Here is a 13,262-nt window from a genome sequence, read left to right on the forward strand (position 1 = left end):
AAATAGCAGCTGCATCAGTTGACAGTGCCACAGTCCTGGGCCTTCCTGCTACAATACTCCTGACGTCCTGTGATTTCCTGTGGAACGCGCAAGGAAGATAACAAAAATTAACTAACCAACCGGGGAAAAGGGGCCCTCGCGGCAAGCAGCATGTGTTAAGCAGCAGATGAATAAGTGAGTTGGCTAATAGCGTAGATTGGATAAGGCGTACATATACAATATAATACAATCGAGCTGATGCTTGGTGCTCCGAATGCGATTAGCCAAATCGCTTGAGTTCGCATCACTGAATGCTCTACAACAACTGAGTGGTATTAAAGTCTTATAGGATGCAAGAGCATTCGTCGAGATTAAAACTCTACTGAGTTTTAGTTCACATAGGAGTTCAGGTATAAGGTGTATATACATATATAAAGGTATGTTTTCTAAAAGGGTTTTTTTGCATGGAATTGTCAAAGTACGTAGCAAAAGTAAGTGTAGCGTTTCAATTGGCTCTTAATTGATTTTAAATATCATATTTTATCATATCATTTATCATATTTCGCAGTTATCAAAATACACAATAAGTACAATAAAAACATGTTTTACAAAAATGAGTTGTTTGACTTTTCAAGTTAAATTAGTTGGAACTTCAAGCAAAACGGTATTTCGGCGTAAATATGAATTCCTATTTTTGTTGCTTTTATTTTTATTAACCGAAAAGTATTTAGCATTGGCCTAAAATTATTTACCAGCCAAATACAATACATCAAAAATCACAAGAAAACCACTGACAACACAGGAGAATAATGAAAACAACAAAGAAACAACTCACTCAATATTTGGGCTCAGTCGTTTTCACTCGGCGATGTTTTTGTGCTGCAATTGAGTGAGAAGTCGTTAAAGCAGTTCGGGCTTGTGATAGGGAATTGCATCGTATATGTGCCGACAACATACAACGAATTGCTCGGACTCGAGCGCTTATCAGCAGATAACCTGTTGGTTAACGGGAACGCCGGCGTGAGCGTCGCTGCTGCTGCTGCTGCGGCGGCGACGTCGTGACGTTGTCGTCGTCGGCGCCGTCACACACAGCGTATGACAATACAGAGCTCGTGTACGCTGGCAACGAGGGCCGAGGCTGTCGAGGCTGTCGTCAGTTGCTTGTGTTTCCTCGTTGGCGCTGGACGCGAAGCGGCAAAAATCAAATACTTATAAACAAAGCAGAAAACATTTCAAAATATTTTCAAATCAACAACAAACAGACACATTTGACGCGTTGCGTATACGCCACATTTGCCTAGGCAACAACTCGCGCGTGATTTTCCGTGAACCGGCAAATAGCAAATTCAAGTCCAACCAAGTGCCGGAGCGTGCTCGAGTGCGGATCCGCAACGACGTTACGTTACGGTCTACGGTTGCGTTTGCGGTTCCGTTTTTGTTGACATTTTGGTAACGCGTCGGTTGGCACGAAAACAAAAAAAAAAAATAAAAGAACAGGAACTTTTGGCTTTCGCTTTTGTTAAACTGTCTGGGCCAGGCTTTAGACTTGAAGTGCAAGTTAAACAGGCAACAACTTAACCCTGGGCCTCAAATTAAATCCATTGTCAGCAGGTGGGTAAACCGACTGTGAACTCAAATCCAAAACGTAAAAGTGTACTTGCTAATAAGTTCGACATACTTCGGGATGCCCAATGCCCCCAGAGTGTGTATTACATCTACACAAATTCAATTTCCAGTCAACTTTTTAGGCTAACCCATAAAGCAAAAAAAAAATAAATAAAAAAAAAAAGAAGGGAAAAGTTTTATTTGTACTCAAAACGGTCCCAACTTTCTTGCGACACAACAAACAAGTCAGAAAGATGGCAAGAATTTCAAATAAAGAAAAACACTCCCTTGTTATAAAAAGTCAAATGCATTTCGGCCGGGCAAACAAAAGAAATGCGAAAGAAATGAGAACATTTTCTTTTCTTTTTTCTATAGATTTTTTGCTCGCTTTTATGACCCGCCACAAAGCTCGCGACTGTCCATAATTAAATATGCAAATTAATGGGCATGCTCGAGAATCGTCAAGACAAATGTTTGTGCAGCTGACGACACGCTGTCAAATTTGCAAGACAATTAAATACTATCAATATGTTTTATTGTTGGCCCAACTATTGATTTTCATTTGTCCCAGCTGACTCTGGGGCCTCTCATCAATTGTAGATTTGAATATTTATCATTGCGGGCACACACACACACACACACACTCTTATTGCTTTGTCTTTGCTTGGAACTTAATGAATACGGGTTACAGCTTCACGCTCAAATGCGCAACGTTTTGTTAGAGTACATATACTTTGTGTGTGTGCGTCTCCCAGCTGACTCACTTGTGCTTAATTTTACAATCCATAGGGTCAAGCAATTAACACGTGGCCAGCTAGTGGATGCTTGCATTTAATATTCATAATAAATTAAATGCAATGACTATTGAAAATTTGCATTATTTAACGGTTGAATTTTCTGCTCAATTTAGTACAAAATATATATTATATTTTTAACAATAAACTAAACAAATCAGTTATATTAATTGCTGTGGGATAATTAATTGATTATAAATCAACTGATTAAACTAAATATCAAATATGCTTTGAAATATTATTTTTGCGTAGCTCTTAAACCCTTTTTATACATTTTTTATTTAGATTATAGCGATATCCACTATGAAATGTGCAGCATGTCAATTCTCCCATTAATAACGCTAGTTCCTTAAATCATTTTGATAGCCTTAATAGCTATATGTAATAATAGCTATATTGTAAAGTAATCCAATAAGATAAATGTCTTGTGTCCATTTTTACTAAACGAGAGCCAAAATTTCGTTCAAAATCGATTTAATGGAAAGGGGTGATCGAAAGGAAACAATAAATTCGTTTTGCAAATGAGAGATCATATTTTTAAAATTTAAAGTCTTCAGCTAAGTATAATAATTTCCTGACGGATAGAACTGAAAAGAGTGAAAAGAGCGAGTCTCTTAAAAACGTTTATTTATGTGTTAAATTTAATTCATGTATTAAATGTGACCAAACGATGTAAATCTGTTTTGCTTTTCTTTAAAATTGTATTTTTATTTTGCGTTATTTAAGTACTTTAAAGCTTTATGTGTTCTGGCTGAGCAAAGTTCTATAAGAAATATTTTCATAAAAATACAAGCTGAATAATTTAAGTAAAATCAAAAGTCCAAAGCCCTATATCGAGCAATTCAAACTATAAGCAAAGCCGCAACAGAATTTCTAACTATCATTAATATAACATTGGACCAATTTTAAGTGAAAACTGATAAATTTGTGGCCATGACGAGAGCTAGAAGACACAAAAAGTTGTGTTAAGCGGGTAGAGAAGGGCAAAAAACGCATTTCAATTTGCATAACAACGCGGTTCTGGAAAATGGCAAATAGTCGCTGATAGCAGCGAATTTCGTTGGAATCCACAAAAGGAGCAAGTCGAAGGACGAAAACAACATTGACTTTGACGTTGATGGTGTCTTCAAGGCTTGACAGGAGCGGGGTAATGTCTTGAAATGTCCAAGGAACTGCCAGTGCTGATGTTACCTGATGTATATTTGCATTTAGATCAAACAACCTGCCTGCGCGGCCGCCTGGGGGGTTAATAGCGGCGGGGGTAAGGGCTGTGGGGCAAAAGTGTTTACTCTCTGTGAACGTGTACTGCATTGGCAGTGATAATTTGTGAAAGACATTTCAAGCTTCGTTTGGTTTAATACCCTGTAAAACAAATAGCCCGTTGAAAGCTATAGCTGCCCCGTTGTGTTGCTTTGAGATTGCAAATCACGAAAATTTATGTAGCATACTTTGTACAGTAGAAGAAGAAGGTATCTCGCTTTTCATTTCTTATTTTGCTATCGTTTTTATTGGAGCGTTTTATTGCTTTGTTAGTTTTGCATAAATTATGCATAGCAAAGTGTGTGCGTGTGCGTGCGATTTTCTTGGCCAAGTCTTGGGCAAAATAGGTTAGCGGGGCGGGCGGCAGCAGCTTGGCAACTGCTTGAATTCATTTGATTTCTTGCAGTCAGTCGCAAGTCACAGGTGACATTTTTATGGCCAATCTGCGCTGGCAATAAAACGATTGGCTTTTTCAAGGACAGCCATCGGGGCTGGTACGCCGTCAACAGCTGCCACAATGTAATCTACTTGTTTGTTACATCGACAGTCAACTAGCTGAAATGCTAGCGGCTGGCAAAACATGGCCCCTAGCTGGTCCGAGCTCAGATTTCAAAAATTTCCCACGGGAATAGCGGTTGCATGTTCTCATACGGAATGAGCGCTGGAATAGGTTATGCGCCTTCAATTTAGTATCCATCTATTACTTAGCAACCTATCTGCAGTCCGTGTGGAGTATTATGTTTTGCTCTTGTTCGATATTCACTTTGTTTAATAATTTACGCACTGCGCTGGGATTTGAGCTGACTGGCAAAAGACTCAAATGCACACCAAAAATTAATTATATTTCAATTTAACGAAGGGTTCACAGTGGCCGCATCATCACACCAAAATAGACACAAATCCGCGGTTGAATCCGAGCTGCGCTTTAATTTGTGTGCATATAACACTTCAAATACTCTATCCAAGGCGGTTAGCATATTCAAATAAAAGCGTAAACATTTAATCTCTGTGGCCACCAAAATGCATATTGCTGGCTTCTGTTCATGATCATTTTACCATTTGCACCAGCCTCAACTGAAGCCCAGCTATAGTTAGTTGCTTTTTTTTACTGCTGCCTCTTATTTTCGCAAGCTAACATACATATATGATCTCTTATTCATAATGGGCTGCACATGAGCTTATAAACATGATCTCTTACTAACATTTGTGCAAACTCACCATCAAATCATCCGTACCAGGTCGCTTCGCAGCTTCAACTAAAGCCTAGTTCTAGTTGGCTGCCTTATTTATACTACTGGCTCTTCTTCTTTTAGCTTGCATACACGATCTGTTATTCATATTTTTACACTAACACACACGCACATTAACACAAGCTCAAGATCTGCACCGGCCCGCCGCGCACCTTCGACTGAAGCTCATCTGCAATGGGCAGCTCTTTATATACCGTGGGGCACACCTTCTGTAAGACAACATGATCTGTTATTAATATGATCTGTTATTAACATTCAATGCAAAGTTACTATTGCACTATCCGTACCTTCCTGCCTCGCAGCTTCGACTGAAGCACAGCTGCAACTGGCAGCCATTTATATACTGTGGGCTGCACCTGCTGCAAGCCAACATGATCTGTTGTTAATATGATCTGTAACTAACATTAAATTCAAACTCACCATTACACCATCCTTAGCTGGTCGCCTCGCAGCTCCAACTGTAGCCCAGCTGCAATGGGCAGCCCTTTATATACTATGGGCAGCACCTGCTGTAAGCTAACATGATCTGTTATTAATATAAATATGATCTGTTATCAACATTTAATTTTAACTCACCATCAGACCATCCGTACCGGGCCGCCTCGCAGCTTCAACTGAAGCCTTGTTATAGCTGGCTGCCTTATTTATACTACTGGCTCTTCTTTTTAGCTTGCACGCACGATCTGTTATTCATATTTTTATACTAACACACACGCACATTAACAAGTAATCAAGATCTGCACCGGCCCGCCTCGCAGCTTTGACTGAAGCCCAGCTGCAATGGGCAGCCCTTTATATGCTCTGGGCTGCACCTGCTGTAAGCTAACATTATCTGTTATTAATATAATCACTAGCAGATCTTCCGAACCGGCCCGCATCGCAACTTCTATTGAATCCCACCTTTCGTTGGCTCCCTTATTTGGCTCCCTCCATTCATGATTTTTTTTTTACATGAAGAAACATGTATACACACGCCCATTATTTTTACCGGGACTTCGGCCCAAATCGAAAAGAGAGTTCAACTTATGCGGCTGAATTGTTGTCGATAAGTACAAATTTGAAGAGCATTTGAATTTCGGTTATATTTTCATCAATTAACATAGATGAGATTTTAGTCATAAGCATGGCCCCATCATAATCGCCCGGCGCGTTGGCTATGTCGATATGGTTCTGGTCCGCGGTCGCATCTCGGTTCAAATATCATTAAAATGCAAAAATTGATGAGCGGCGCGAGGACAGCAGCCAGCTTGTGAGACCTGGTGTGGGCTAAAGAGAAAGAGACAGATGGAGAGAGACAGAGAGAGGAACAGTTGCTGCGTGGGTGTGTTACGTTTGTGGCTGTTGCTGCTGCTGGTGCTGAAACTGTCTGTGGTTCGGGTATGATGGTGGGGGTGGTGGTGGTTTTTGATGGGTTCGGCCGAGGTTGGTCGGCGCTTGAAGTGAGCATTTAATTAATTTTGCTTGTTGGCTTGGCGCACTGATTAAAACGCCATTTACAACATTTTGTATGCATTAAGTCAGAAAGAAGTTAGATGCTCATTAATTTGCATAGACTAAGCCGGAAGGCAGCTGAGATAATGCTTACGATGCATTTATGTATGTAGTATATACGTAACAGCCTGCAGTTTAGCTTTATAATTAAGCAAATGGTAACTGAGCTGAACTTGACTGTGTTTTCATTCAAGCATTTATAATGAACTTATGTACAGTTTTACAGCATAGCTGTCAGACACAATAGCCAAGTTAGCCTGAAAAATGAAACCTTTTAGTTTAAGCTCCCTCAACTAAAGTTGCTTCAGTGGCTAACTTCAGGGCCAGAAACGCACATATACCATCAAGCTGTGGCTTTTCAATGACCACGCCCTAAACGTAGCTGATGATGCTATTCAACGCTTGAATGCCCAACTATCGCAAATGGCCCAACATTATGCTGGGATCCCTGGCTATCTTGTGTGGCAGCCAAAGACATTTTCACAGTGCACTGCCTTCTGATAAGGCAACAACAATGATAAGCTAAAAAAGGTTCAACTGAGTACAACAAACCCTTGCAGCGCTTCTGCATGTGTGTGTGTGTGTCTGTATTAAATTTATGGAAGCCATTGTCTTCTGCTTAACCGCCATATAGCTGCAATGGCTGGCAAGGCAACATGGTCGCTGCACCGAATGGTCAATTAATAATGGTCACTGGCCCTTTGAACCGCACGTCTTTGGCCCAAACTGCAGTCGCAGCCCTTGCAGTGCGCCTCGCAGTATGCAATAGAAAAAAAATAAAGCGGATTCAGCTTTAATCGAGTTGCCCGAATCGAGCTTCTGGGAAAAAAAGTAAACGCATGTGGCAATTTTCTCAATAAAATTCATTGATTTTTATTGGCGTGGGCACAAGTCATTGAAGTTGGGACCGTGTGCAACTTTTAGTTGTATTAATATTGGTTTTACCCGCCGCCGCCATGTGCCATCTCCCATGTAGCGCGTGTGCTGTGCAGGGCAAAGGGGGGAAGGCGACGGCGACGGCGACGGCAAAAGGTTGCTGGGCAAACAAATAGCGTCAAAAGACAAGGGAAAATCGCTTGGATGGCCGGGCAGGAAGGCCCTTGGTTTGGTTTTGCTTTGTTGCTCACATTGCCAGTGCCAGCTGAAAAGGTTAAACGCCTAACCAAGTGAACAATATAAACAATGACAGGCACAAATCCAAACAGATAAAAGACTTGAATGAACGGGTTAAGCATTAAAGATTGGTCGATTAGAAAAACTTGAACTTTGTTGTTGAACTTCCACCATTTTCCCAGGTATGCTGTGAGTCAATAAGAAATGTTTCATTATGCTTTTGTGGTTGCATCCCACAACAGAGTCTACAATCCAGTAACTCACCTCAAAACTATTTTAATTGATTTTAAGTCTGCTTAAAAGTCGGCTAAAAACTTATATTATACAAGTTCACCGACTCAAGAGCTCACTGCCTAGACCCACCCTATGGGTCTCGCGCGAAAAACTGGCAATTTTAAATTTAATTATATTATATAATAATTATTTGTATTATTAACAATTTCTAGAATCAAAGTAAATTGCACAGTACGTAATATATGCAAACTTCAAACTAAAATTGGTCTCAAAATCGCTTCACTCAATTAACTCTGTATTCGGCTTATACAGAAAAAGTTTAGTAAACGGAAATTGAATTAAGAAACAATTTAAACTTAAGCCAACATTTTTTGCTGCCAAATTTGAGCAGGATAACTAAAATACTTTCTGAAATATGCTTCTGAGCAACTTTAGAACTATGCTTGGTTTGGAATAAAGTTGAAAACTATCATGCCTAATTAGTAACTTTTAATTGATAAGAACTTTAAGCCTGGCTGTTGAACATTTATTCAAGCATCAAACCGAGCAAAGTGTCGCAGGAAGGATTCAACTACTGTAAAATTCAATTGTTGTTTCGCAGAATAAAAGAAGACAATGCCGGGAGACTGACAGTCTGACAGAGAAACCTATAGACAGACAGATGTTGATAAGTATACATATGTAGACATGCAGACCTGTCAAGTCTCCTCGTTAGGCAGGCTGTCTGCCATTTGGAAAATTACTCATTTTTATGCATGTGCGCCCCGGGGACCCACCCCCTTGGACCCGTTGGCCCCCTTCATGGTGAAGCAAATGACACTCAAAGTTCAACACTGCCATCGTGTCCTTGGCATTTCATTTTAGCCATGGCTTGCGTTTTGGTTATTACTGGCTTGGCGAGGCCATATCAACTCTCTCAGTGCACACATGATTGTACGAATAATTCTCAATAGTAGTTGTTTTTTTGTTTTTTTTTTTTTTGCTTAGTCGTGCGGCGAAACGCATCGCCTGCAGGCAGACAGTTAGACAGTTGGGCAGCTTATGGCATGTCATGGAGCATTTAACCCAAAACTACCATCTGACAGTCAAACTCAAATGCTGAGCTCTCTCAATGCATTCCGTGCATGCTTTGGTGTCATCTAAACTTGTCTTCTAGTCGATTTCAATCATCATCTTTGAGAACTTAACAAGTAAGTGTCGAGAGTGTCTGCCTAAAAGATACCCAGTTCTCAGTTTCGAAACAGACAAAGTATTCAGAGAGAATAATATTTTTTCAGAGACCTTTTGGTAGGCTATATACCGAATGTCTTTAGTTTTACTGATCGATATTAAACGATATATATCGATATTAAAGGAAATGGTATACAAAATGAAAGGGAAGACAAATATTGTAGAGATGCTTTCTTCTGCCTGATACGACTTTTTTCGCGCAGTGTACAGGGTGTACAAATGAAATTATGACACGAACTTTAATGGACTTGAAAACTTTACAAGTGATAATTTACTAGAAAACTTTTAGCCATACTTTTAATCACATATTAGAACTTAAACTACTTGGTGGCACGTGCCAAGCACATGACAAAGAATTTTATTTGCAGCCGCAATATCTGGTTTCTTGGTGATATAATTATTTTTAAATTTGTATACAGGTTGACTTGCTATTGTCAGAGCAATTGAAAGCGTTGTTTACTTTGATTAAAAGCAAAATTTATAATAATATACTCAGCAAATATGAAAAAAAAATTCTAAAAAGGAAGTCAAACAAATTTGTTAGATTATAATTGCCCGGCTACTCACAGCGTATAGTAGCCGTAATTGCTTTCCATATTCAAATTATATTCGAGAGATTTGGGGCTATAACAAAACACGCACAGACACAAATCCTCAACGACCACAACGACAACAACAGCATAAAAAGCACAAAGTCCATTGTGGGGCATGTTTTGGTTTGGTGCGTTTACATATTTGCCCAGACTTAGTCTCGAGTTCCCTGGTTGCCGTCCCTGCATGCCTCGTTGAACCTTGGCCAAAAAATGGCCGTGTAATTTGTATGAAATTCGCCTTCAGACTCGAGAACTCTAAGTGCTCCGGTGTTGGCAAACATTTCAAATTTCGAATGGAAGAAAAGAAAAATATATACTTATATATGTATATAGATGGGGAAACAACGGAATAGAGCAGTTGCTCAGTCGCTCACATAGGCTGGATTGTTGCCTTATTTACATTTGGCTCGAGGTTTTTTTGCGTTTGTTTGCAAGAGGCGTGTGAAGGGGGAGGGGGGGGGGGGGGAGGCGGTCTATTCGGGTCACTCAATAGCATGCCCCTGGCCGTAAATTCATGCAAAAACAATCTTATTAATGGCTATAAGGGCCGCCCCGCATGCCCGCACACAGATTGTGTTAATAATGTTTAACTGCGATTTTTATACGCGTTTTCTATTTTTTGCCGTTCGCCTTTTTTGTTGCTATTGCTGTTGTTGTTATCAGCGCCTGGATTTCCTGTTGCTGTCTGCTGTTGTTTGCCAATTTTAGCCATTTAGTTTGATTTCAGTGTTATCTTTATGTGCTCTCGCTTATCGTTCTTCCATATACCCAGTAATGGGCTTAGCCCCATGGCCCAAAGGCCTAACAGTGGGCACGACATTTATCACAAAATACAAGAACCCCCGGGCTCAGTTCGCTCAAATCGCATCAACTCTGACAAGTAGTGGCTGTCACGTGAGGGTATCACAGTTTATGTACACACTTTGGCACAGCAAGGTGCTCTAGGAGCTACAAGATGATGTTATCATAATTATTTATTATATATGTTAAATTATAATGAAAATAGTTTTTCAATTGTATAGTCAAGGCAATATTCAGCTTAAATGAATCTAAAACTATTTTATTGATTTTTCCAATCATTTATTGCTTGCAGCATATGAAGAAATATAGTGAGGGTATTTGCGGTTCATTGCTTCTTTTTGATCGCATTATATTTATTATTATTGTTTTATTTGAATGCTTTCGAATTTTGTATACAATTTATGAAGTATATCATAAAAATTAAATGCAAATACTGAGTCACTCAGATGTTTAACGACTTGGCCTCATTGCGAGTGCATTGTGCGCTTAAATGGAAATAAATTCTCTAATTAGTTGTTGAGCACATAAATCAGCAAATAAATATTCCCGCCACAGTGTCTCACAGCTATATGCGACTATGTACATGTGCACATATATGTATGTATGTGCATATGTGAATAGATACTCGTCGATGAATAATGCTCGAAATTTCAACAATTTGCAAAGTGGTCGTCGCTTTTGGCATGAGCAATAATTTTAAGTGGTTGCTGTTGTGTATTTTAATTAAATATTTCTTGTTTCCAATCGAGACGATTGGATATCATGACATTTACACTAAACACATGTTTACATTTCAGTCTCTCAATTGCCCATCTGTCTGTCCGTCTGTCCGTCTGCCTGCCTGTCTGTCCGTTTGTCCGTTTGTTTGTTTGGTTTTCCATCCATCAGCTGTTCAGTAATTTCTTTGATGCGTGGCAAAACTTTCACAGCTTGGAAAACTATCGCTAGAAAAACTTTGTAATTAATTATCATAAAAATAGCCAAGTTGATTAGTACAAAATGCTAAAAGGCTGCCCAGCATCATCATCATCATCATCATCCGAAGCATCCGAAGCATCATCATCGTCAACAGCCAGCTGAGCATTGATCATACACAAGAGCAGTAGCTGGCAACTTTGGACTGAGCTACTGGCATCATTAGTGGAATTTATAGCCAAGTTAATGGCATAGTTCTCTCGAGTAGCTGTATGTGTGTGTGTGGGAAACAGCTTAAAAACTAGTTAAGGGCTGCTTGGTTGTGGCTGAGCTACTTTTTGTTATATATATTTTCCAGCTGTAAGCAACGAAACACTCATGAGTCCTACACGCAAGCATTGTTCTACAACAAATGGTATAAAGTTGAATAAAATTAAATAGAAAGTGCTCTACTTGAATACGCAGAAATGTTACAGCAACAACAACAATGTGTAGACTATTTATACGTCTCATAGTTGATTCATTTAAAATGAATTCTATAGAATTTTAGTTTGTAATTAAAACCCAAATGCCTTTGACAAAGAAAATTAATTTGCTTGTGCTATTCCATGTGTGAAATGAATTTAAAAGAATTTCAGCCTTCGAACCGTAGCATACAAATCCTAACTAAATTACAATGCGACAATAGAAAATAAAAGTAATAATAGCAAGTGGAACTGTTGGCCCTCTTCCATTAAATCTGATGTAAGGGAGGGATCTCTTGACTGTCGTTCCACTTTGTGACAGGCAAGAAAAGGAACAAAAAGCCATAAAACCTTTCACGTGCGCCAAAAAGTAGGCAATATATTTTGTACTTATAACTGATGAAGACGAAGTAGTAGATGCCATTTATTCAATAAATGTTTCACCTAAAAATTAATGATAAAAAAAAGCAGCACAGTAAGCTGCCATTAATGTGAGTGGTGTTTGGACTACCAAACGCCTGGCTTCATTATAACCCAGCCCAGCTGAGAGATAAATTGTTCTGAAAAAATGGTGACAAATGCATCAAAATTAAAATTACCAAGTGCCGCAGCAGACGCCGCCCGAAGGACGCGTCAAGGAGCTGCCGAGAATCGGCTGGATGACACACTCAAGCTGCTTTGTGCTGCCTTGTTAGTAATCATAATGTGCGGGATAAGCACGATGCCGATGATGATGATGATGACGAGCTTGATAATGATTTTGATGATGTTTATGGCTTGAGTAGTTGCCGCCATTGTTGTGGCCCCTTGTCTGTCGGGCCCCTTGTCGCGGCAATATAAAATTCTTAACTGCCATTTTTTACGGAATTTCCCCGTTTCTCAGTTCGTTTTGAGCAGCGGCTGCCCCGTGGCCGTTTGTTGCCAACCTGCGGATCGCCCAGATAGACCGGATTTCGGGCAAACGCTTTACGCACTTCCGCCTATTAATTTATCAAAGTTATTATATTTTGTCTGTGCTCGCGGCGAACAACAATTTTTGACATTCCTTCATGTTGTGGATTCTAATGCCACAAGGCAGGAAATGAGATGAGAATCACAACAATTTTTTTCACTTGTCGCCTTTCTGTTTGGGCTGAGAGCTAACAAAATTGAATTGACTTACAGAATTTAAAATTTTTTACTTGAAATTAGCTGCCCACATTTGCAGTTGATGATGCAACAGGATAAGCCGCTTGCCACAGAACATTGCCATCCGGTGCGTAAGCCGTATTAAAGTGTTGTTGTTTGTGCAAACATCTCTTAAAGCTGCAGGATGCCAACTTTTGTTAACCAAAATCCAATTCACATTCGCATTCGCATTAACATGAAGGACATGATTATGATTAAAGACCATGGGGCACACAGTCTACTTAGTTGTACATGTGTGTGTGCCAGTTGCAAACTTTGAAACTTCTATGAAAGGCAGCTTTCATTGAAACAGAATTCTAATGAGCTCTGGAAAATTATCAAACAGTTTTTCAGGGCTAAATTAAT

At 39.6% G+C, this 13,262-nt stretch overlaps 1 protein-coding gene across 2 annotated transcripts in view; it reads left to right on the forward strand.

Annotated features, from left to right (window-relative positions):
• Positions 1-1,157: 1,157 nt before the first annotated feature.
• Positions 1,158-13,262, forward strand: part of sNPF-R (short neuropeptide F receptor) — a 33,719-nt gene continuing 21,614 nt past the window's right edge. For both annotated transcript variants that reach the window (XR_010436982.1, XM_064688807.1), the window contains exon 1: positions 1,158-1,590. The gene's annotated coding sequence lies outside the window, so the exon portion shown is untranslated. The remainder of the gene's footprint in view (positions 1,591-13,262) is intronic.

The sequence above is a fragment of the Drosophila montana genome, unplaced genomic scaffold (genome assembly GCF_035044405.1).
Source record: "Drosophila montana isolate Dmon_TW-CO22-7 unplaced genomic scaffold, ASM3504440v1 contig_3216_1, whole genome shotgun sequence".
Taxonomy (NCBI): Eukaryota; Metazoa; Arthropoda; class Insecta; order Diptera; family Drosophilidae; genus Drosophila; species Drosophila montana.